A 24,097-nucleotide genomic window follows, 5' to 3' on the forward strand; every position below is an offset into this window, starting at 1 on the left:
TCTGAATTCTACCACAGACTCTCGTTAATTTGTTTCTAAATGCTTTTTTTTTCTTTTGTTTTCACCATTTTGAGCAAATAAGTTTTTGTTTTTTCTTACTGTTTGTTCTCCAGATGTACACCCTTTTAAAGTATTCACACTTCTCTAATTTTTCATTCTATCTTCTGATAAACGAAATTTTAGAAGGGCTTTACTACAGTTCTTATACTAATCGCTTCTTTTGTACTGCTAGGAAAAGCCAAATGTGTTACTGAAATTCCAAATTTGAAAGAAAATTCCTCAGCCCGGATGTACGTCTCTACTCAATCGGTAGGATCAATTTTTTTTTGGAGAAACATTCGTTTTAGGATTGTCCCTGTAGGTTCTATTTCAGGGTAATGTACGGTTTTACAAAACGTAATATTGTTTTAATTATTAAATGTGGATAGCATGTTTTTAGGATTTTTGAAGAAAGTTTGTAACTTATAAAATTGAGAATTGTAGTAAGAGCTGCAGCGGCGATAGTTCTGTTGTACGTCGACTCGTGCCTGGTGAAAGCCACTTATAAATACCCTACAACAGTTCTAGGTGATGGAAAGATCACCTTCAGATTCTCTTGGCTAGTACTAGGAAGGCTGGCAGTTAAAAACCACTCTCTAGTGATAACTGAACTGTTCTTTACCAATGATCTCCCTAACTATGCTGCAGAAAGCTCGGTAAAGAGGATTCTAGGTTTGGTACATTCCCTTCTAACATCTGTGCCCCGTGAATAGGTCTGTAATTAGAGTAATATGATTTCTGCCTAAACACAGGGTCTCTTTGGTTCTTTGCTTAAAGGATGTGTAAATGCTGCCTGTATTTTGAGGAAGGGATGCCACCTTGAAGAAATGGATTATCCATTTCCCTTGTACGCTTCTCGAATATCACTACCATATCGTTGGTGTGTCCCATATCTTCCTACCAACGCTCTCATCTCAAACTAATCTATTCAGAAATTCTCTCTCAAGATCAACCTGTAAACACGCCCAAGCCATCCCTACTTCTAGTATTTTTTTGGAAATACTGCCATTCATGAACATTAACTCTCTTATCTACTTCGTTTTTCTTTCTCTCCAGACAGAAGATTCTTTCTGCACTTCTCAAGTAGTCCACCAAAAAGAAGAAGAAGGTGTGTCACTTAGAAGTAACATGTATTGCTGATTTTATGTCTTATGCCTGGGTGAACGAATCCTCTTCTATAAACTGATTAGTCTACCTCCGTTCATTAAAGAAAAGTCCGAAACCGGTCAGAGTTTCGATAAGTTCTGCGTTCTGCGACGGATAAAATCAAAGATATTAGCCAGTACTGCCAACCTAACCATATTTTCAATTAAAGAAAAGTTACAATTCAAAATGACTGTCTCAATCACTGCATTAAAAGTCCATTTCCTTCAGCTTTTACTACTATTTCCCATATAAATTCTAAACAATGAAAATATGCAAACGAATGAAAAAGATTTCAACTTTTAGTGTATTCTTTTTAATGATGCATAAATCAGCGAATTCTGAAAATCGTAAACAGCACCAGAAGGCTTGAATATCCTGCTGCTGATGAAAGCAAAATATTGGAAACAAAATCTATAGATTTGCTTAGCGAGAGTTTTATATGAGAAGCCTTCGAATTTATAAATGTTGTTTTCACATAGATTGTTATAAAATAATTAAATTGTAATTATTAGTTTAGGTGGGGGAAGAAACTAGTAAAAAAACAGAATAGTTTTAGATGAAAGAAGAAAAGTTTTCTAACTTGTATAACCTAATGCCATTTTATTCTATCTGGAAAACGAGAGTCAGTTTTAGCCAGGTTTGTCGCTAAACTAGAACTTCAGCGAGTAAAACTTTGCAAACTTCTTTTAAGTTAAAGCTTGTGACAAAGAGGAAAAAAAAAATAAAATAAAAAGAAAACGCTTTTCTTTGGTGGGTTGTAAAAATGTCGACCGTCACCCAAGTTATATAAACAAACTATGCTCACTTAGGAACGAAGGAAATAACTTGCAAGATCTCGCAGGGATATTGGAATGGACGGGAGAAAACTGAGTTGTGTTCAATCAAGAGAGCTTACTACTTTACAAAGCTGTATGTTTTCGACTTTTGTTCTTTATGATTCTCAAAAAAATTATTTAAGATCAGTTCTATTCCCAGATTGTATCGCGCTATCTGGGTTTCCACAAGGACAGTAGCCTTACTTTGATACCCACACTCGATTCTTAAAAGACAACAACAATCATAAACTAGGAGGTCACTAAACTAAGGCCCACGACGCCAGTTTATCAGGCCCGCCGGCGGTACTTGCATTTGCTTGATAAATTGTATGGAACAAGAGACGTTATGTTACAGTTTTTATTTAAATATTATGTTTCGAATACTAGGAGATCTTTACACGTGCGAAGTTCTCCTGGCTGCTGCTAAGAGCTTTAAATTTGCTAATTTTAAATTATTGTATCTAAGATTTTCTACACTGCCGACTTACCTTCTAACCTTAATACCTCTATTTACACCTTCTCTGGCGACACTGCCATTCTCTCCACACACTCTGACCCTATCCTCGCAGTACGCTCACTACAGTCCCATCTTCACACAATAGAACCTTGGTTAGAAAACTGGCGTATAAAAATTAACCCAACTAAGTCTAAATACATAGTCTTCACACTCAAACGACAAACTCCACCACCTGTCTTCTTACATCATACACCTATCCCATCAGCCGACCATGTGCGGTACCTTGGAATGTACCTAGACCAAGAGACTTACCTGGAACCCCCATACGAGACTTGAACGTACCGAACTAAACAAACGATACAAACTTCTAGCCAGACTACTCGACGTTCAAAACTCTCACTACAGAACAAACGACGACTCTATACAGCTCTTCTCACACAATCTATGGACTTACAGACTCGAAATTTACGGAACAGCTAAAAAATCCAAACATCAATAGACTGCAAACACTCCAATCCAAAATACTTCATTCTATGTTAGCAACCACACAATCCATACAGATCTACAAATCCCACTCATCTCCGAACTTGCCAAAATCGGATATAAAAATTTTCATCAAAAACTCTCATTTCATCCCAACCCTTTAGCTGCAAACTTGTCTTTAACTACGCTATCCTCCAATCCTCGAAGAAGGCTGAGACGCCGTTGGCCCCGTGATGGCGGCCATCACTGGATGACCGTCATTCTCGTCTGCCACATTATCTTATATACATTCATCACATTTACTTATTGTACCCTGTAGGTACAGGTGTAAAGTTCCATAAAAGGATATTCAAAATAATAATAATAATAATTGTATCTAGATTTTCTTATTTATTATCTAGCAACAGTGTTTGGAACAAACTTATGTCTGTGAGCAAACATTTTCAAAAAATTAAGATTGTGAAGTCAGCATATCTAATGTGATTGACTAATGAGAACATTTGAAAGCAATTCTCTTGATTGGATGTAGCAATTTAAACTAAACAACGATGATATCTTGAAAGCCAAACGTCAGTTTCACAAATCTCCTCACTAGCGTTTGTTTCATTAGTTATTAAATTTGAATTAAAAAAAATAATAATAATAATTACAATCTCATCCTCAAAGACAGCTCCTTAGATATTTTAATCGATTCATAATCGAGGGAGGAGCTGACCAATTTAAAATACTTTCTTCTTCTTTTTTCTTTTGAATATAATATAAACTAATTCCTAACACGTATCGGCAGTTAAGATACACCAGATTTATTTTCGTTTCATTAATTTTGAAAATTTTGATAGTCACTTTGTTTGTAGTAATTCGTTATTTATTTTTGAGTAACAACTTGTTTTGTAATCTATATACTTTATATATGTATATGCAAATATATATTACATATAATATATAATGAAATTAATTGAAATAGCGGCGTAACTTTTTTTTTTTTAGACAGATATTTTGATTGGTTAATTTGTAACTTAATCTTATTTGTTACCACTGATGTTATTTGTTTGTTGGGTAATATTTAAAAGTTAAAAAAAAGTTATAAACAGGCTTTATTTTTATTCAACGATAGACAGGCTGTAAGTATAGAAGAGGCTTTACACAAGGTTAAATATATCGTATTGCCTAGAGGCTATAAGTATTAGTGGTCAGCAATGCTACTCTCCTTTTGCGGCCAGCTATAATTTATTGTGAAACAGTTCCCCTTTGTACTGTTTTTGTAATAGTATACTTTAGTTTGTGGTTTTTTGTGGTACTTGTTTATTGTGGCTTTTTTTATTTTTTTAAGTTAATATCTTAAAAAGACAAACATTGATTTGATAAAAATAAATACTTGATAACATACTAATTACAATTAATATATTCAATCAATGGGAAATTTGGCGGAGAGAGAGGGGCCGGTTTAGTATCTTATGTCAGTCGAATCGCTCAGATTAGCGAGCGTCAGATTACCTCACGGTTAAAAATTAAAGTATTGCCTTTATTTTCAGGCTGCCTTTACCTCCAACTACCAAACTAGGAGTCGTGCACGGAAGCGACTGGTAAAAACTAAAATTTCTCATATTAAAACCATTAAATATAAAATCTAAGGGCAAGAACGAGAATCGAACCTAGTATCACAATACTTCTTAGGGGCCTTGCCTCTAAACCGTTCGCCTATCTTGGCGCCTAGTATAAATTACGTTTGAGCATTAATTTCTGTAATTCACCGTCCTTAGCGTTATTCAACGCTTAGAAATTCACTTTAACGATAAAAGCGGTGAAAACAAACAACTATGAATTCATCGCTCCACTTAGGAAGGCTTTATTGCCTTACTAAGTGGTAATTTCTTTTTGAGTTCTTCTAATACACGAGATGCAGCCAATCGGCACTGTAGGAAGTTTGACGATATCCAGAATGGAGGAATAGATATTTTTCTATTTGCTGGAGGACTCCTTGAGAATTGGAAGGAAGACATTTTTTATGCTTCGCCGTGGCATCTTCAGAGCGTACAAAGTGAAGACCAAAAAAAAAATATCCTACAGCTGATAGAAGTATGAAAGCATCCTGCGAAAGCTGTAAAATATGGAAATATCAATATGTTGAATATACTATGTTTGGATCTCTGCATTTTGTCGACATATACGAGCCTCTGCAGTTCTATTACTAAAATTAGAACAAACTAATGAACATCATATCTCTGTTAAGACTTCTGTGGGCGGAAAATGGCTTCTTCGTTTAGAAATATCCTTAGGATTGCTGCTTTTCCCAGGGTCAGAACACGATGTTCCTTGCTGAAGCTTTCTCCTGCTGTTAAGCGCTTAGAGCATACATCGTCTACAACGAATACACGAAACCTGCATTCTTTGCTGGTAGAGTGAAGTGTTAGCAGATCTACCTCGTTCAATTTACCCATTCAACCTCTCTCTCCAAGATTATACCTCTAAGCCGCACTGGAAGGCTGGAAGTGAACATTATATTCCAGATTCTACGGATTTTTCCTTTTAAGACAATCTATTCGGGATCTGAATTTCAGTGAACGGGTACTTCGTAACATAATATGTCAACGCATCAAGCAAGATGAACTCTTCAGGGTTTTTTGTTTTCTTCAACTGTTAATTGGCTAAAAGGCGAGTTGGTACTTGATGGTGCTTGTTAGAAAACCCGGAAATGAAATGATCTCCTCTGTTTTCCAGCTTTTCCTAATGACCACAATAAACATAGTTCTCTGAACCCACGCTTATTTCAACTTTATGTGAGAGAGTTTTGTATATATATATATATATATATATATATATGTACATATAACATCCAACAAGTATTACAAACAGTGGTATGTGTAATGGCGGTTTTTCCCTCCTACCAAAGTTCTTGTATGTAATGCTGCCGCCAAGGATGGACAATTTTGCGGGTAACTAACACCGGCTATCCTGGCCAATGAGACCACACTATCGTCCTTCCGCCTCCACACGTATTGCTTCTCTCTTTCTCTTTCCTGGTTATTACACTCTCTTCTTAGCCGCCTCTCTTCTGCGGGTGGCTAGAGGCTAAACGTGTTCGTGTGCTGTGACACAGATGTTTCTGTTGTGGCTACATATGTGTGTGACCCACCTCTTGTCCACAACAAAACAATTCCACTGCCATTCATCCTCAAAAACAATTTCATCTCTTCACCAACCTCTCTCGCTCCCATACGTTATCAAACCAACAAACATTTTTGTGAAAACCTCAGGACACCTAATTACCCGTTTTCCCTAGATTAAACCAGTTTTCTAAAGTTTTAATTGGTTATTATCCTGTAATTTTAAAGTCTCTCTAAGTGGATATTAATTAATTTTATCATAAAATTTTCATTTACCACTGAGGTTTGTGCTTTAGATCAAGTTTAGGGCTTTATACCAAAGTTTCGATTCTTCTTCTTTTCTGTTGTTAAGTTCCAATCGATGAAGAGTTTTGACATGAATACGTCTTTAAATATGCTATCATATGGAGGCAATCCAAAAAACCTAATGATAACAAAATCAGGGGGATACAGTTTGGCATTATAGTTTCGAATCTATCGTCTACATCCAAAATTAAATTAGACCACTGGATAGCTAAAGGATCAAAAAATTCATCACGATAAGCGAGGACTGTGACGCATCGCGCGCGGTGGAGGGGGAAGCGCCGCCATTTTGAGATCATTTTGCTGCGTATCGAGATTTGCAATTAGTATAACTTTTGACTCGGAGAAGCTACGGATGTTCGTTTAAGTTTTAATCGTCAGCTGTCGTCACAATCTATCGATTGTATATAAAACATTAGTGTAAAATATTGACAGTGAATATAATAAGGTGTTAGAATAAAAAAATATTTATAATTAGAATAAATTGTCGTTTAAGAAAGTCCAGTTAGTGTTCTTTTTCTCCTTCGGGTTAAAAAAAAAAAAGAAGTGGCAAAAGATTTGATAAAAAATAAAAGAGAACATAGTTTTTTTAAGAAAAAATAAAACCTCTTATGACCCATATTTGGTGGTAACGAACGGTGGCTAGTACATAAAAGGAGGCTTTAGAAATAGGGAAAATAAAATCTACTAGAAGGGTTTTTTTGTAAAGATCCCTTAAGGGCAACATTTTCCGTGGAACTTACACACAAACGGACCTTCAACTTAATGTCTGTAACAGGAATTACTTTTTTTGTCTTTTTTTTTAAAGTCTGGTAAAATAAATACCCTTGACGACATATTCTAACGTTCTCACTTAGTACACAAGCGTCGGCCACTTTAGTGGAATACTTCGTGAACAATACCAGATTATTATTATGAAAAGAAAACAAAAGGAAAACTTTTCTGGAAAGAAGATTTTCACGGCTTCCGCTTTCTGAAATCCTTTTAAGTTCTAAATTTTGTGACTTAAATTTTAGTTCGCTAAAAAGTGATGAGTCAAAGTGAATGAATTGAAATCTAAATACATAGTATTCACTCTAAACAAGAAAACTCTCCCTCCTCTCTCCTTCCACAACACTTCTATACCAATTACTAACCAAGTACGATATCTCGGACTACATCTTGACAAACGACTAACTTGGAACCCCCACACGGGACTCAAATTGACCTCAATCTGAGGTATAAAATGTTAAAAAGACTACTCGACAAACGTTCTAAACTGACCCTGACGAACAAAAGAAAACTATATACCGCCCTACTTGCCCCAATATGGGCGTACGGAATACAATATTACGGAAGTGCCAAAAAATCGAACATCAACCGACTTCAGACCTTACAGTCTAAAAATCCTGAGAACAATAGTTACCACTTCCTTCTACATCTCCAATCATACTATACACTCTAATCTAAATATTCCCCTCGTTTCTGGAAATAGCCCCAATCTCGATACACAAAACTCCACTCAAATCTACACAGCCATTACAACCCTCTGATCCCACAACATGTCTTCTACAACACTTCCTTCAAATTCACAGCGCAGACTAAAGCGGCGGTGGCCTGTGCGACCATCTCAACATGTAACGCTGCCGATCTCCTAGGATGGTTGTCTTTGTAAGCTTGCCAACCTGGCGAACTAACGGCTTCCAACACTGGATGGTCGTCGTTCATCCCACTCACGTCTCTTGGAGCACATACGTGAGTGCGTGTATGTATGTATATGCATATATAAACGTGCGAGTGTATTTGCGCTGTCCTTATCTACCAAATCTTTTGCTTATTGCACTTAATTAAATTCGCAAAATAAAGACAAAAATTAAACACAAAATTTTAGTGATTATATAGATTCATTTTAGTAAGGCGCCACGATGGCCGAGCGGTTATAGGCTAGACCCGCAAAGCTAAGATGTATTGTTGGTTTAGTGGGTTCGATTCCCGGGGTCTAGGCCTTTGATTTTATTTAATGGTTAGATAATATGAGAATTTGAACTTTTATTCACTTGGTAGATTAGGTTGAACTTTGACGTTTTCGCGATATGTTCCCAAAATATTAAAAATTAGTTAACGCAGAGATAGCAACGCCATTTCTGCTCGCACGGCCAAGAACCTTTCACTATGCTCTAGTATTTGGAAGGTGGCGAATTTCGCCTGTATATTTAATATTGATAATTTTTTGTTTTAATTATCATTTACTTCAAAAATAATTCTTTTTAATGTATTATGTATTTGGAATAAAATAACCTTGCTCTTTCATGTTATTCTAAGAATATGAAAACAGGCATGTGACATTCATTAAAAATTATTCTAGGGTAATCTTTGGATTACATTAAATATAAATGTAATTAACTCTCATGTAAATTCAAAAGAGGCAAATTTCATTTCTATGTAGATGACCAAAATATAAACTCCCTTTGCAGCATCCCAGTTCGGCTACAAGCCACTCCATGGAAGTTGAATTAATTATATTAATTCCTCTTTTTTTATATTAGTTTATGTTTACAATTTAATTTTAAATTTTTATTATTCACATATTTCGCATAAAAATTTAATGTCAACAATATTTCTATGAATAGTATTTAAATATAACTATTGCGACGAAATCTGCTCCACTTTACAGAGTCTTTCTGAACGTTGCACCCTCTACAATGGCTCACTATACTTGAAAGGCAGTTCTGTCGGATCTTCACTACCAATAGGAGTATCTAGGCATGTCCGTTCTTCTCCTTGTTCCTTTTCCCTGACCTAAACATCCTGCTTCAAGGCCTGCCAGTCGCCTTCTTTTTTTTACACAAACTGCATATACCCAAAAATCATATGCCCCGATTTTATCGTATATTCGGGAACTAGATGTTGAATTACAACAAAGTGTTCTCAATAATTTATAGATATTTACTTCAAATCTTTAAATACGCTTATTGATTGCTTCCGGAAATTTTAAGAAGGAATTCATCCACAAGGCCACAGTTTCGCAAAGGGATCGTTATTATTATCACATGACAATTAACACTAGTAACTAAACAACAATATAACAATAACTATTGGCTAAGGTCGTCTCAGTCTTCTATTGGGATTCCCAGGAATGAAGTAACAAGAGAGAGAGCAGAGGAGGAATGACAAAGAGCTGTGTGATAAGATCGCGTACAAAAGAACGAAGAATTTTGGATTGGAGGTTAAATTAAAAATGTACTAGCGGGACATTAAAGATCTAGACAGTTATCATGATGGAGGAAATAATACTGGGATATGGGATAATGAGGAAGTCAATAAAGCAAATAGTAGCCCTATCATCAAAATATTACCTCGCTCATTTCAATGGCTTTAACTTATCAATATTTTACTCACATTGATCAATAAAATATGGATTAAAATCCTATAAAAGTACTTTTTTTGTATTTATTTTGATAAATGATTCTAGGTGGGTAAAGATATAGATATATATCTGCTTTATATATCTATTGATGATCAATAAAATGGAATTGAATAGATAAAGAAAGAGAAAAGGTCTGTTTTGCTATTATTGCATTCCAGATGATTGATTTCTGTTTTACATTCCATTATAATGTATTGTTCCTTAAAATGGTTCTTCTTTTTTTTTGTCACATTTTCTTTCTATTGTGTAGAAAATTACTTTTCATTTTAAGGGAGGGGAAAAATCATTATGTACTAGGCAGAAAATTTACCAATTTGTTTTTCTTTTTTTTCCCCAGGGGACTTGCACAATTTTTTTATTTTTTTTTTTCGCGAAAATGTACATTTTATAGACTCCTAAGTGAACAAAATAAATAAATAGTTTTCTCAAATTATAGTGCATGTTTGTTGAGCGAATGTTTGTGTTTGTGTGTGTGTGTGTGTATCTCTCTCTTAAATAGAAGAAAGAAGAGAATTTAGTTCCGTTACTTTGTTTTCTTACGTCCAAGGCAGGCAATAATAAGGTTTTGGAAAAATTGGAAATCCTAAAGTATTAACTTTTCTGAAAGAATTTGTTAGTTTCCATCAATTTTCTTAACAGGGATACATCAGTGGCTAATAACTTGTCCAAGGAACTTCGATTTAATGAACATTTTCATCATCAATGAATGAAATGTATATCATGTGTCGCTTACACTTAGTACAATAAGTAAATGAAATAAATAAACGTGGCAGACGTGAATGACGGTCATCCAGTGATGGCCGCCATTAGTCACCCAGTTGGTCACGGGGCCGTCTTCGAGGATTGGAGGGTAGCGTAGTTGAAGACAAGTTTTCAGCTAAAGGGATGGGATGAAATGAGAGTTTTTGATGAAAATTTTTATATCCGATTTTGGCAAGTTCGGAGATGAGTGGAATTTGGACATATGTATCGTATTGTGTGGTTGCTAACATAGAATGGAGCGTCTACTATGCGGCGGAGTATTTTGGATTGGAGTGTTTGCAGTCTATTGATGTTGGATTTTTTAGCTGTTCCATAAAGTTCGAGTCCGTAAGTCCCATATTGGTGTGAGAAGAGCTGTATAGAGTCGTCGTTTGTTCTGTACTGAGAGTTTTGAGCGTTTGTCGAGTAGTCTGGCTAGAAGTTTGTATCATTTGTTTAGTTCGGTACGTTTAAGTCTCGTATGGGGGTTCCAGGTAAGTCTGTTGGTCTAGGTACATTCCAAGGTACCGCACATGGTCGGCTGATGGGATAGGTGTATGATGTAAGATGACAGGTGTTGGAGTTTGTCGTTTGAGTGTGAAGACTATGTACGTATTTAGACTAACGTCAGTTTTATAACCAAGGAGTGAAGGTGGGACTGTAGTGAGCGTACTGCGAGGATAGGGTCAGAGTGTGTGGAGAGAATGGCAGTGTCGACAGCGAAGGTGTAAATAGAGGTATTAAGGTAAGTCGGCAGTGTAGATTGTGTAAAGAAGAGGAGCTAAGACACTTCCCTGTGGCACACCAGCAAGGACAGGATAGATGATGGAAGAGTGAGTAGTGCCCTGAAGAACTTGGAAGAATCTGTCAAGAGAGATAAGAGCTGAGTATGAGGTAATAAGTGCTAGGAAGGATGCGTTTGAGTTTCCATAGTAGACCTTCGTGCCAGACTCGTTCGAAGGCTTGGGATACATCGAGGAGGTAGAAAATTTCCACAGTATAGGGTAGTAAGTAGTTCTGAGAATAGAGTTGTAAATGGTAGTGAGGAAGACTATTGCTTTTTTGGGTAGTTGGAGTAGGATTTTGGCAGTAATTAGATCGTAGCCAGGGCTCTTTTTTCTATTGAGATTAGTAATGAAAGACTTTCTTGAATTGGGTGGGTGTGAATGGTTTTGGAGTCGTAGAAAGAGGTAGAGGTATCTAAGTACCTAATAACGTCTTGAGTATGTTGTGAGTTGAGAACGTCAGGATGCGGAATGTAAGTGGAAAGGTGCGTTGCAAGTAGCTCAGCTTTTTCCGAGTCACATTTAGCCCAGGAACCGTTTACACTTAACTTTTAAAACTGTAAGTTTTTGTTATGAAGATAGTATTTAATAGGAAACTTTTTCTGCTTTAATTTAAAGTATAAATTTTAAATTTAAATCTCTGTATAATATTAAACAAAAACCTTGGATACGTTCTTTATATTTTACAGAATGGGGTTAAGGTCGAGTAAACGATTAGTGCATTGGATTATACATTGTGATACGGTTATAATTTGTCACAATGTTTTGGTCTATTTTTTATCTTGTAGCTAATAGAAGCAGGCCAATTAAAATTAATGACTATTTATTTTCCTGTTTATCATTGGATGTATAAAAATTCTATGTCATTAAGAAAAAAACAAAAAACAAATATTCTTGAATTGATAATCTTTCAAATGTCGAATTTTAATGTTTTCTGTTACTGGAGCGTACCTAATTTAAATATGACGCGTTTTATTAGTGGTATAAATAATTAATTCTAGGAAAGAATTATCGGTTCCTTTACTGAATCAAATTATTGGTAGCGGACGTTCAAAGAGACGCTGGTTGCCGGATGTTGATTGTGATAAGTATGGCGCGTGTTAAATGTGGAGGTGAAAAGCTAGAAAATGGACTTAGATCTATTGTGGCTTCATAACCTGTAGCTATCAAGCTAATTGACGAGCCTAGAAGTGTTTGCGCTCTTCTAGTATCTCTGCCGGCTCTTAGGGGTCAGTATTTAAGGGAGAACCGAAGGGATGCCAAAATATCTGAAGAAGCCCAGCTAATCCACTTCCTCCACAGGCTGTGGAGAACCTTTTCGTCTGTCCAGGAAAGTTATATTTCACTAAGATCTACCTACCAAACGTCTGCGTTAAGACTTGAATTTATAAAACTGGTAAGATATACACCCGTCTTATGATCACAGCAGCACAAATCAATATTGCAACCCGTTCTGCCTCAAAGTCCTGCAGATAGTCCTACCTAGGCTCGCTGAGAAATTACGCTTTGAACTAAAGCCCTTTTAATAACCCAGCTTCACCCTTTATTTCTTCTGTCTTGGAGCCGCCTTTGTCCCCCTAACAAAATGGGCCTTAAATGGCGGCCCACAATTCAGGTATATCTGTCTGAAATAAAACTTTTTTAAGAGGCTTACTGAGGCTGATCATATTTTATCTCATTCCCAATATTTGGAATAGTGGGAGCAGTATATTCTTGAGGAGACATTTGAAAAATAATGATTAAATATACGTTTAGAAAAGGATGTACAATTTCTCTAATAAATGAATAATATATTTAGAGAACCAATTAAGTTCTTAGTAAGAGATCCTTTTCGAATCTATGTTCAATCATGTAGAACACGCAGGATCTCTCTGGCAATGTGTAAAGTTGGGGGCAGTGGGACTTGATGCACGGGCAGACAGTCTCTTCCTAATTTGATTACATTGCTAACACTTCCTTTCGACTTACATCCACGGCTAGAACAGGGTTAACATTCTTTTCCCTACACGTCCTCTTACTTCTTTTTGCTTCCATCCGTAATTTGTCTCTCAGAAGAAAAAAGATCTTGGATACAAAAGACTTCTACATCCTATTTCTTTGCCGTTCACTCGTTGTCCTTTATCCCCGCAAACAACGTTTGTAGATCCTATTTTAGTACAAACGTTGACAAAACTAAAGCTCTAAGAGAATGCAATAACAACACAATTATACAAGTGTGCTCTTTTTTTTATTTATTTAAACACAAATCTAATTTGTTCCCAATACGTAGATAATTTTATCACAAATATACGTGTGCCTATCTGTTTTTTCCAAAACCTCTTTGATCTTCACCAGTCAAAGAGCAGAGTTTTTATTTGGAATGAGACAAAAAAAAATTATTATGACAACGAATGTATTGCTTGTTTTTTGTTATTTGTCAATGACTATTGACATTACGTAGTGTTAGGTTGTTAAAAGATTTGTTCGCTACTGATTTGCTTTGAACTCATTGATTTGCTTTGCATTCTCTTCTTTCATGGATCCGACAAAACCATTAAATGCATTGTTTTGATCCTAATGGACAGAGAGCGGTTGGTTAATGGAGATGAAAATAAGCTGTGCACAGGATATCATAAATAGTTTCAGTGAGTTCAAAACAATCGCATTAAAGTGGGGACTTGTTCGTGGACGCCATGACGCTAGTGAAGTGGACATTTCGTTTACTATTGGTACTTTATTAGTAATTTAAGAAGGGGTACATGTGATGGTTTTTAGTGGATACGCAAAACCCAAATTGATGTACAAGTTAATAACTCTTTAGGCTATCGTTGGAAGAGTGTTATGGGTTTTAGGATTTTTATGGCCACCCTTTTTTGGACTCAGGAGCCTTCAAAAATAAGGACGTTTCCGGTAAAAGCTCTATACCAGTGATGGCGAACCTATGACCCGCGGGTCAGACGTTGACCCGCGCAAGCTTTTTACTGACCCACAATTGCTAGGCAACCATTTGTTTGTTTACGCGGGTTGATTTAGATTTTCTAATTATGGTGGATAATTTATATTCTGTATTTTTTTTTTTTTTTTCAATCACTCATTGACACAAAAGCAATTTAAACGCTATCCATAACCTTTAGTTTGATCATTACAATTCTAAAACGCAAATGACGACAAATGCTTTTGTAGTATTTGAAACAAAGTAAAAGTGTTTACAAAATATCAAATAAAATGTATAATTTTACTCATATTTTGTTTGTTAAAAAAATCGACAACCCAAAGCAAATAACCATATTTAGATTTTTGTCTTCAGATAAAACACACTTTTGTTTTGAACACAGTTCAGTTAATGTTTGTAAAAAAAAAAGAGACTTCCATAGCACTTGTTTCGTCCCGTTTTACCCGTTAAGCCAACTGAATTTTAAAGATGTTTAGTTTTGAAAATATTCAGTTTAAAATCTTTAAACATAACCTTGTGCAAATGGGCATTAGTGTCCCAAGAGCTAGTACAAAAAAAAAAAAAAATTTTTGACTCACGTCTCAAAAAGGTTCGCCATCTCTGCTCTATACGATCATAATCTAGTGTAGGAGAAAGTTGCATAAAATGTATCTATAAAAGCCTTTAAAAAAAAAGACCCATTTTAAGCCTAGAATTGTCGTAAAATGTTTTTACAAAAAAAAATTAAAAGAAACGTCATCAGCCAACCCATCTGGAGTACAGACAAATAATTGATTATATCAGTAGCTAATCTAATGTAAAGTAAATCAAAGCTATACAAACCAAAAAGAAATGAATTCATAACCCACATTTGGTGGGAGAGATTATGGTGGTAAACACTTTTTTAGAAGTTTACGTTTAACAAATCCGTTAAGTCTTACTTCTACAACCCACTCGCCTTCACCAACACGCGCAAATCCAGATATAACACGCTAACCCACTTATCGATTGTAGATAAAAAAAAATAATCCTGACCGGACATGATTATGACGTAAGCAGTAAAATAAATAAATAAAAAACTATCTGTGAGTTAAACATACACCAGATAAATAATTCTATTTATATTATGTATGTTTGTTGCTAAAAAAAAATAAAAAAAAGAGATTTAAAAGTTAAGATGTGTCGGCGGTCTCTTTATCCCGGAGTAGAAAAGTTACGGTAGTTAAAATACTTGGGATATATAAAAGCAGTCCTTGTGCTCTATCTCATTCTAGCGCTAGTTGTATTTAGTAGTGGACATACAAACTGAAGAAGTTATTACAACTTTATTGGACACGTGGCACACTCCCATCCGCCACGTGGACATATTATTTATTCTCTCCCCCTTATTCCTTCTATTCTAACTAACACACCATACACATACAGATGCACACTTGCCCATGTTCAGGACCATCCCGTGTTTTGTATCCCCCTCACTAACTCCTGTGGTTCAGTGTTTTATCTTTAGCAGTGCACTAACATGTCATAGAGAGACAGTGCACTTAAGAAAAGGTTCCTTTTTGCTGCACTATATTTATATAATACGTATGTACTCCCTCTTTTATATTAGTTGGCAATAAATTTACAATTACTTCCGTTGCTATCGTTAGAATTAAAGTCAATTTAAGAATTGTAATTCTATTTTCTCTCTTGAAGACTTGGAAGAATCACATTCATTGTATGGAAGCTGGTGGTATCCAGAATGTTGTAAGATTCTGTGGCTATTTTTGTCGCGTAATAAAGTAACCGGAAGATAACTTTATAGCACTTTATTTAAGTGCCATAAATCATAAAATGGTTTGAAATATACTTAATAAATTATTGAAAATGTGGTTTTCCGCTGTGCTGGACCCGATTTCCCATTTTCTTTGAAAATCTACTGAATACTTTTCAATCCGTCTGATCCATAAACCCAATTAATCAATTCATTCCTCTTCTTCTTATCGACCCATTTCCGCTTCTAGGATTATGATTACTTTTTTTTATCTCTTACTAATCCACCTCAAATCCACTTTATCCCTACTCAGTTTAATTCTTCACAATCAATTTGGCTTGCGTAGTATTTATTACCTCTCTACCATCCATCAAGGCTTACCGAGTTATCTTTCAAGCTAGTTCAGGCTAGTGTGTGTACTTGTAGGCCTTTAGCCGATCAGCGCATTTACTATGGACTTATCACAAGTTACCAGTTTTAACTTGTTTTATTTATTATTTGTTCTGTAAAAATCTCAATAAAACATTAAAAACAAAAAAGGCTTAAATCAATTAGTACTTACTTAAGGCTTAAGGCCGCGCTAAGCTCAGTCCTGAAGAGGCCTCAAATTGGTGGAGCTTCTTTCAATTTTCTGGTTAACATGAACTTCAGTTCTCCACAGCTAAAACAGAAAACATTTTTGTTTACAAACCAGAACAGAATTTAATTAACTTTTTACGGGTTAATTTTAAAAGTTAAACGAACTGTAAAAAAAAATAAATAAATAAAGAGGTTTTCTGATAATGAGACAAATGTTAAACATAAAACTAAAATTTCCCAATTAATATTGCAGAGGGAAAATGTTTATCCAAGTTTGTAACAATAGAGGATCTAAAAGTTATTTGAATTTTGGTGAGTTTAATGGCTACCAACTAAATTAAATCGTTTATGGATGGCTGAAATTCACTACGTTATTCCTAAAATTTTGTTAACAAATACCAAAATTTCGTAGTTAGATAATTCTGCCTTCATTTCTTTGGATTTTCCTCCATTAACAGAGGATGAAATCATTTATAAATTCGTCAGTTTGGTGCAGAAAATTTGACTTCAACTTATGTACTACACTTTGCTGAAAAAGGTGCATTCAAGGCGGAAATAAGAAATAACTACGACGCAAGTCCTCTAACCTCCAAATGGCAATCCAAAAAACGCTTGACTGCCTCTAACAAATCCGTTTTTATCAAACGAATAACTGATTGTTGCAATTTGTCACTATGGCGTTAACCTCCCTACTAAAAATCTCGTAATGTTGAGCCTATTTCAAATATTTTTCTTAAACAAACGGAAGGCTACATTTCTTTGTCTAAACATACGCAGTTCTCAGTTCTCAGTTTGGGGGTAATTAGCGAGATACATAACGAATGTATTAAACGTGAATTGGAATTGAAAGAATTACTAAAATAACATCTAGGCACCACGATAGACGAGCTCTTAAAGGGCTAGACCTGCAATGCTAAGATGTATTGTTGGTTTAGTGGGTTCAATCCCCTGGTCTAGGTCTTGGATTTTATTTAATGGTTAATATGAGGAATTCGTAGTAAAGTATGTTAGGCGGTTATAGGCTAGACCCGCAATGCTAAGATGTATTGTTGGTTTAGTGGGTCCAATCCCCTGGTCTAGGTCTTGGATTTTGTTTAATGGTTAATATGAGAAATTCGTAGTAAAGTACAGGTTGCTATTCGCCTCCGTCTACGTCATGCCTGAAAAAATAGACATTACTTAACCTTTTTTTTACTCTGCTACGATCTGAGTCTGAAAGTTTGATTCATCCTATTTCGGACAAACAACAAATCGTTGCTCTGAGTTAAGATGGATCTTTATTAAGTTAAAATATAAACTGATAAGAAATGGAGAAAGAGAACAAAATACAAGAAAAATTGCGGTAGCTAATTATCCTGACTAGCAAACAAGAAAATAATGAAATAATTCGGCAGAGGTGATCCGTTTCTCTTTGATGTCAAGCAGAAAATGGTTACTGAATCATTTCACTTATCTTTTCTTTTTTTAACGTGAATTTTTTATTAAATAATTTATTTTGAATGAACCATTACAACAAATAATTAATGTTATTTTTTTGTATTCTAAATTTTTAATTTTTGTTCACTTATTCTGCGCGCATATTGTAAATTATTGAACCATATTGTTTGAGCTGCACTAAATATGGCGCACATCGTTTTTCTCTGTCACAAAGTTTTATCAATTATCTTCGCTTGGATCTTAATACTTGAATAGCAGCGCCTACGTCTTCCTTTAAGAACTTGTTCTATATATTTCTTCTATCTTTTTCCAAGATGCTGGTGGAAAAAAAAAAATGGTGTGGCCTATCAGGTTGTCACTAGAAACTTTATTTCTTCCTCGCTATCATTTTATCTTTTATTTTATTTGAATTAATCTACAAAGCACTGGGATATCCGCAAAATTGCCTAGTTTCCAGCAAAAAGGGCTAATTTTACAATGAAGGGATTTGTAAGGATAATTCTTCCACACTTTAAAAGTGAAATTTAATGGTGAATCTTCATCCAATTATTTTGTTAAAAATTTAAAAAAATTGCCAAAAACAGAAATGGTGTAAAAAGAAGCTCGTTTAAAAAGTATTTTAACTCAAAGTTATTAAAAATGAAATAAAATAAATAAATAAAAGTAAAAATAAACGTCTAAACCAAATTACATTTAAAACATAACAGGATAAATTTAGCAAAGCAAAAGTTATGTGAAAATAAAACATAAAAATATAAAAACTTTTCCTCCAGTAAGAAAAGCCTCTGGCTTGCTCAGGAAAATGCTTTTTGTGGGGTGGTTTTGTGTTTTTATAAAAACGTTTTGAAGTTTCGGATACTTGTCTCTTGCAAAGAAGTAGGGATTTATTGTGATCATGAATTTTAATCGGCAAAAATATGTTGGTTTTTTCCATTTTCCTATGAAAATTTAAATAAAAAACTTTTTACTAGTATTTTGTAGACACAAGCGCATGCGTGAAATTTTTCAATATTTCAAAGGAATATCTGAACAGAAAGGCTCAGAAATACGATTTCTGTGTTCGATAATTTTAGCTTCTGTGACTCAAGATATGGCATAGAAGATTTCCACTGTGACCTAGAAAAGTTCTGTTACCGTATCCATTCAAGTGGCAGTGCTGTCACAGAAAAAATAGACGTGTTTAAAAAAATGTATAATGGTAAATGTGCAGAATGCTGGGGCCAGAGTTTTCCGGGGGTGGACGCTAAACTCATGCAACAGCACATGAAGGTGTCACTACTGGATGTTAGACTAAGAATACCTTCAAGGACGCACTAGGATCTTAGAAAAACTAGGATCTTTCACTTCTTTATAGGAGCTAAGTAAAAAAAATTAATTGGCACGATTTTTGAGCCATATTTCTGAGCAAAATAACTGAAAAATCGCCTACATAAAAAAAAAAAGAACTTTATAGTTTTCGACCAAAAGCTGAGCACCAGAAGCAACAATAATAGAAAAATAGGATTCCAAGTTTGAACTTTCTTACTTTTTTTTACACATTCTGTTCATCCACTACGTTAACACTGTTTTATCTTTCATAATTGAGAGCATCACGGAATTTGCGATGAGAATCTAATTTCGGACCTTGAACAAGAACGTAAGAACTTTCTTTTTACTATATAGGATAGTATAGTAATAAATGGCAGTAGTTAAATTAGTGTACATCTCCGGCGATTAAGGAAGGAGCAAATCCTTCTGAGGGTTGTCAGGCAGAAAAATGAATAGAATATTGAGTCGTCATGGATTTTCACTCGCAGGATGTTGAGTAATATTCCAATACAGTTGACATGGCGTTATTTTAAAAAGGTACAATGTTCCTTTTTTTTTTTTATAAGCGGGGAGAAAAAGGATCAACTCCCAGCGAAATAAGGAACGGCTGGAAACGGCTGATGAAACGTGAAAAAGGTAGAGGGAATATTGCCTTAGTCAGCTGTATCCGTCAGGTGCTCCGATACTCCTCGATTTTCCGAGGTTTTCTAGTGCACTACCGGCTTCAGGGACAGAGATCTCTCGATGTAGACACGGTTCTGCTAGGAAGTGATCATTCAAGAGCTAACACCAGCATTCAAACTAATTTCTTTCTTTTTCATCTCATTTTTTGTTTTTTGTTTTTTTTTAACAAATTAATGAAAAGCTAGAAAAATGTAATTATTAATTTTCTACACAATTAATATTTATGTTGAACAAATAATAAGTAAATTACAAAGTGAAAATAAACTTTAGAAATGGGAGTTTGTTCGACAAACAGTTGCTCTCTGTTCTGAATGTGTTCTCATTTAACCACAAATTCAACAAAATTTGTAATTATTAATGTTGGCAAACATAACTCAACTAGAAAATGACATTTATCTGCATTATATATATATTATCAACCCTCATTATCAAGTCCACTGGACTTTGAATTTAGTTGAAAATTAAAATATATTTGAGAGATGAAAATAAAAATTGTGTAAATTAAACCCCTCGTCGAACGCTTTAATTCAACAAAATTTCGAGACACAACTTTTAATAAGGGAAAAATAATTTTTTAAGGTCTACTAAGTAAGGGAAAAAAGTATTCTATTTATGTATGCATTGAAGCATTTTGTTAGGACAATGACTTGAATAGCCTAAGCCTACATCTTGTTCAGTCTACTTTCAGAGAACCTTTTGAGCTCAGCGTATCAAAAAATTTTGAAAAACCCTAACTTAACTCTGGTGTCGTGTTACATATAGAAATATTTGATGATATTTGCAACCACAGTAGAGTAGAAAAAAAAGATTTATTAAATGACCCACTACTGATCTGAGGAAAGTTTGCCGAATTCTTAATCTCAATAAATACCATAACTTCTTCGAAGCACTCCACAAATCGTCCGGGTATAATTTTTTTATTATTATTATTATTTATCCTTTTATTGAAATTTTTACACCTGTACCTACAGGGTGCAATAAGTAAATGCGATAAGTGTATAAATAATTAACGTGTCAGACGTGAATGACGGTCATCCAGTGATGGCCGCCATTAGTCACCCAGTTGGCCACGGGGCTAACGGCGCCTCAGCGTCATCGAGGATTGGAGGGTAGCGTAGTTAACGACAGGTTTGCAGCTAAAGGGTTAGGATGAAGTGAGAGTTTTAGATGAAAATTTTTATATCGGATTTTGGCAAGTTCGGAGATGAGTGGAATTTGGAGATCTGTATGTATTGTGTGGTTGCTAACATAGGAATGGAGCGTCTACTATGCGGCGGAGTATTTTGGATTGGAGTGTTTGCAGTCTATTTATGTTGGATTTTTTAGCTGTTCCGTAAAGTTCGAGTCCCGTAAGTCTATATTGGTGTGAGAAGAGCTGTATAGAGTCGTCGTTTGTTCTGTAATGAGAGTTTTGAGTATAATTTAAAATTACACAATAATTTTTTTTTTTTTTGTCTGTGTCGTTACGTGGCACACCTAAAATGATTTCGCGTGCCATAGGATTCGCCATCATGGGCCTAGTTCATCGTTGGAAACCAATCCCAGCTGGAGTGGCCACAGGACAAGAGTTAAGAATTGATTAGAGGCACTTATCACCTCAGTAATCATTTTCCAAAAGCAAAAGATAATGGATCACAGATCGCATGTTCTTCAAAAGTACTTTTATCCAGACGGACAAGTCTTTCGTAACTAAATCCTCGAAAATCTAGCAGCTGACTGACACTCTTTGCATGGTTGCCAACTAACGCTCTACAATAAATATGTTTATTTAATGAATGACCCTCCTCGTACATCGCTATAAAGCTATAATTATTGGTTTCAAAAGAAAGGGAAGAATATTTGTCATTTTCAAAGTTATTTGCAACTATGACAATTGTTGTAAGAAGAAGTCTAAGTGTTTACGATGATTTTAGATAAATTTAAAAAATAATTACAGATCAGTTCCATTCAGGAGAAGCTGACTTTATAAGATTGATTATGATTTCAAATATTAATAGAACTAGGAATTCTTCGTTCCACCAAATTTAATATAATTTAAATTAATTCATTTAAAAAAATATTTATTTAAATTACAAAAACTATAATTTAAGAATAGTTCCAAGAAATTGAATGAATGTTAAAAATAATTTGTTGTGAAATGTTTCCTAGAAATGGATGCCTAATGGAGATGCCAATTCTGTGGTGCTTTAAGTGCGTGCCAACTCTCTAATAATTACTAATTAATTGGATCTACCAGCTAGAAATGGGGTTGCAGTCAATTTTTATTATTAAAGTCACTTATATTGTTTCCCATGTACAACATAGTTTAGATTATTATCCGCGCTATAAGCCAAATAGAGTAGCCTCTAGTATTTTTAATAGAATGACTCTCTGTTATTATCAGTGAAACTGTATAGATGTAGATTAAAGCGATTAAAAAAGAAAATCTGACAAAAAATAAAAATAAAACAACTAAAATATCACCTTCACTCTTCGGCGCATTACTCTTCCTCCAGTCTTCTATAACCTAACACCTCTACCAGTAGTAAACGTTGCCCGCTACCCTGGGCTTTACTTTGACCGAAGACTTTCTTCGAACCCCCACACAAGACTTAAAAGAACAGAACTGAACAGACGCTATCGACTACTTAAAAAACTCTTAGACGACAGATCAAAACTCTCTCTGGACAATAAAAGACTAAGTTATACTTCTATTTTGAAACCCATCTAGGCGTATGGAATAGAGCTGTGGGGTCCAACCAAACGCTCCAATCTCCAAAGGATTCAATCTCTTCAATCTAAAATACTTCGAACTATTGTACACGCTCCTTTTTATGTCTCCCAACCTGGACTATACACACTGACCTTAACATTCCTTTTATCACCCAAGTCGCTGAAAACACGATACAGAAAACTCCACTTCAATCTGCAATCTCATATAAATCCTCTAGCTAAAAATCTTTCTTCTAGAACTCTTCCTGACAACCCGACAAGACGTCTTAAAAGACAGTGACCTCGTGATCTCCTCGCCAGCGAAGAGAGTGGCGAACCATCTAATTATTTGGGAGTGTTACCACTGGGTAACTTCTCCACTCTTATACTTCTGTTATTCAATGTTACTCTGTTATCATTGTTACTTATAGCGCTAACGCGCTGATTGTAACATAAATAAATGCAAAAAAAAAACTATTTATTGTCCAAAACCGTATTTTCGGGAGGGCCGTCGATGGCCTAGATTCGATATATCGATTTGGAACTGCCTGCAATTTTTAGTTAACTGCCTTATCAGTTCTACGTACACACTCTTTTCAGAACATCAAGTTCGATATTTCCTGTCTCTCATAAGAGAAAATCACAAAATAGAGAATCTGCACGATTGCAAAAACCTACTCTGACTAACAGAGTCAAAGAAATTAAACAAGAAGAAGTAAAGTACCTAAGATTTGCAAAATAATAAAAATGAAAAATGATGTTCTTTTAGAATGAGGTCACATGGGGTCATCAACTCTATAGAAAATATGCAAAACAGATAATGTTGTTACTAAAGAACGTACAAGTTGAATGCATGCCAATCTACCTAACTCATTAACACAACCTAAGATCATAAATCACACCAACAATTTCCTTTAGATAAAAGTAAATTAAATAAAAATGTCAAGTATTAAAATATATATACATATATATTTTTTTAGACAATTGAGTTGTCTTGAGTTCATTAAGAAATACATTATTATTATTATTTTTGTTATTTATTCGTCTCTATTCATGTGTAGGTGCACAAGTCAGAATCATAGTTTGCAATTCTTCATGTTGTTCTTAAAAACAAACCGGTTTAGTATGATTTGTCCATCATTTACTGGTGAAGGTTCTTGGAGCATTCACAAAAGAGAAGGGATCGGCCAAGGCAGAAATGGAATGATGGATACCAGAAGGAAATTGAAGGTCTGAGATTGATAGGATCGTACAAGTTAAGAGAGGTTCTTCACTTCAACGACAACCTTAGCAGTAAAGGGATAAACACATTAACCTGCAAGTAAAATTTATTAGGGCAACCAAGGAAGACAGATATGGAGAAGAAGGAAAAACCAGGAGCTTTATAGCCTATATGAGGAGAAATAGATGTGGTAAAGTTCATAAAATTAGGAAAACTAAGATGAGCAGGACACG

The 24,097-nt window shown here is 34.9% G+C and overlaps 1 protein-coding gene and 1 long non-coding RNA gene across 3 annotated transcripts in view; one reads left to right on the plus strand and one right to left on the minus strand.

Moving 5' to 3' along the window:
• Nucleotides 1–24,097, plus strand: part of LOC141456424 (cysteine-rich motor neuron 1 protein-like) — a 515,843-nt gene that overhangs the window by 178,281 nt on the left and 313,465 nt on the right. The window lies entirely within an intron of this gene.
• Nucleotides 1–24,097, minus strand: part of LOC141456431 (uncharacterized) — a 170,018-nt gene that overhangs the window by 79,809 nt on the left and 66,112 nt on the right. For both annotated transcript variants that reach the window (XR_012459759.1, XR_012459760.1), the window contains exon 3: nucleotides 16,506–16,604. This is a non-coding gene — a long non-coding RNA (uncharacterized lncRNA). The remainder of the gene's footprint in view (nucleotides 1–16,505; nucleotides 16,605–24,097) is intronic.

The sequence above is a fragment of the Rhodnius prolixus genome, unplaced genomic scaffold (assembly GCF_049639745.1).
Source record: "Rhodnius prolixus isolate KJV_2025 unplaced genomic scaffold, Rpr scaffold_4, whole genome shotgun sequence".
NCBI lineage: Eukaryota > Metazoa > Arthropoda > Insecta > Hemiptera > Reduviidae > Rhodnius > Rhodnius prolixus.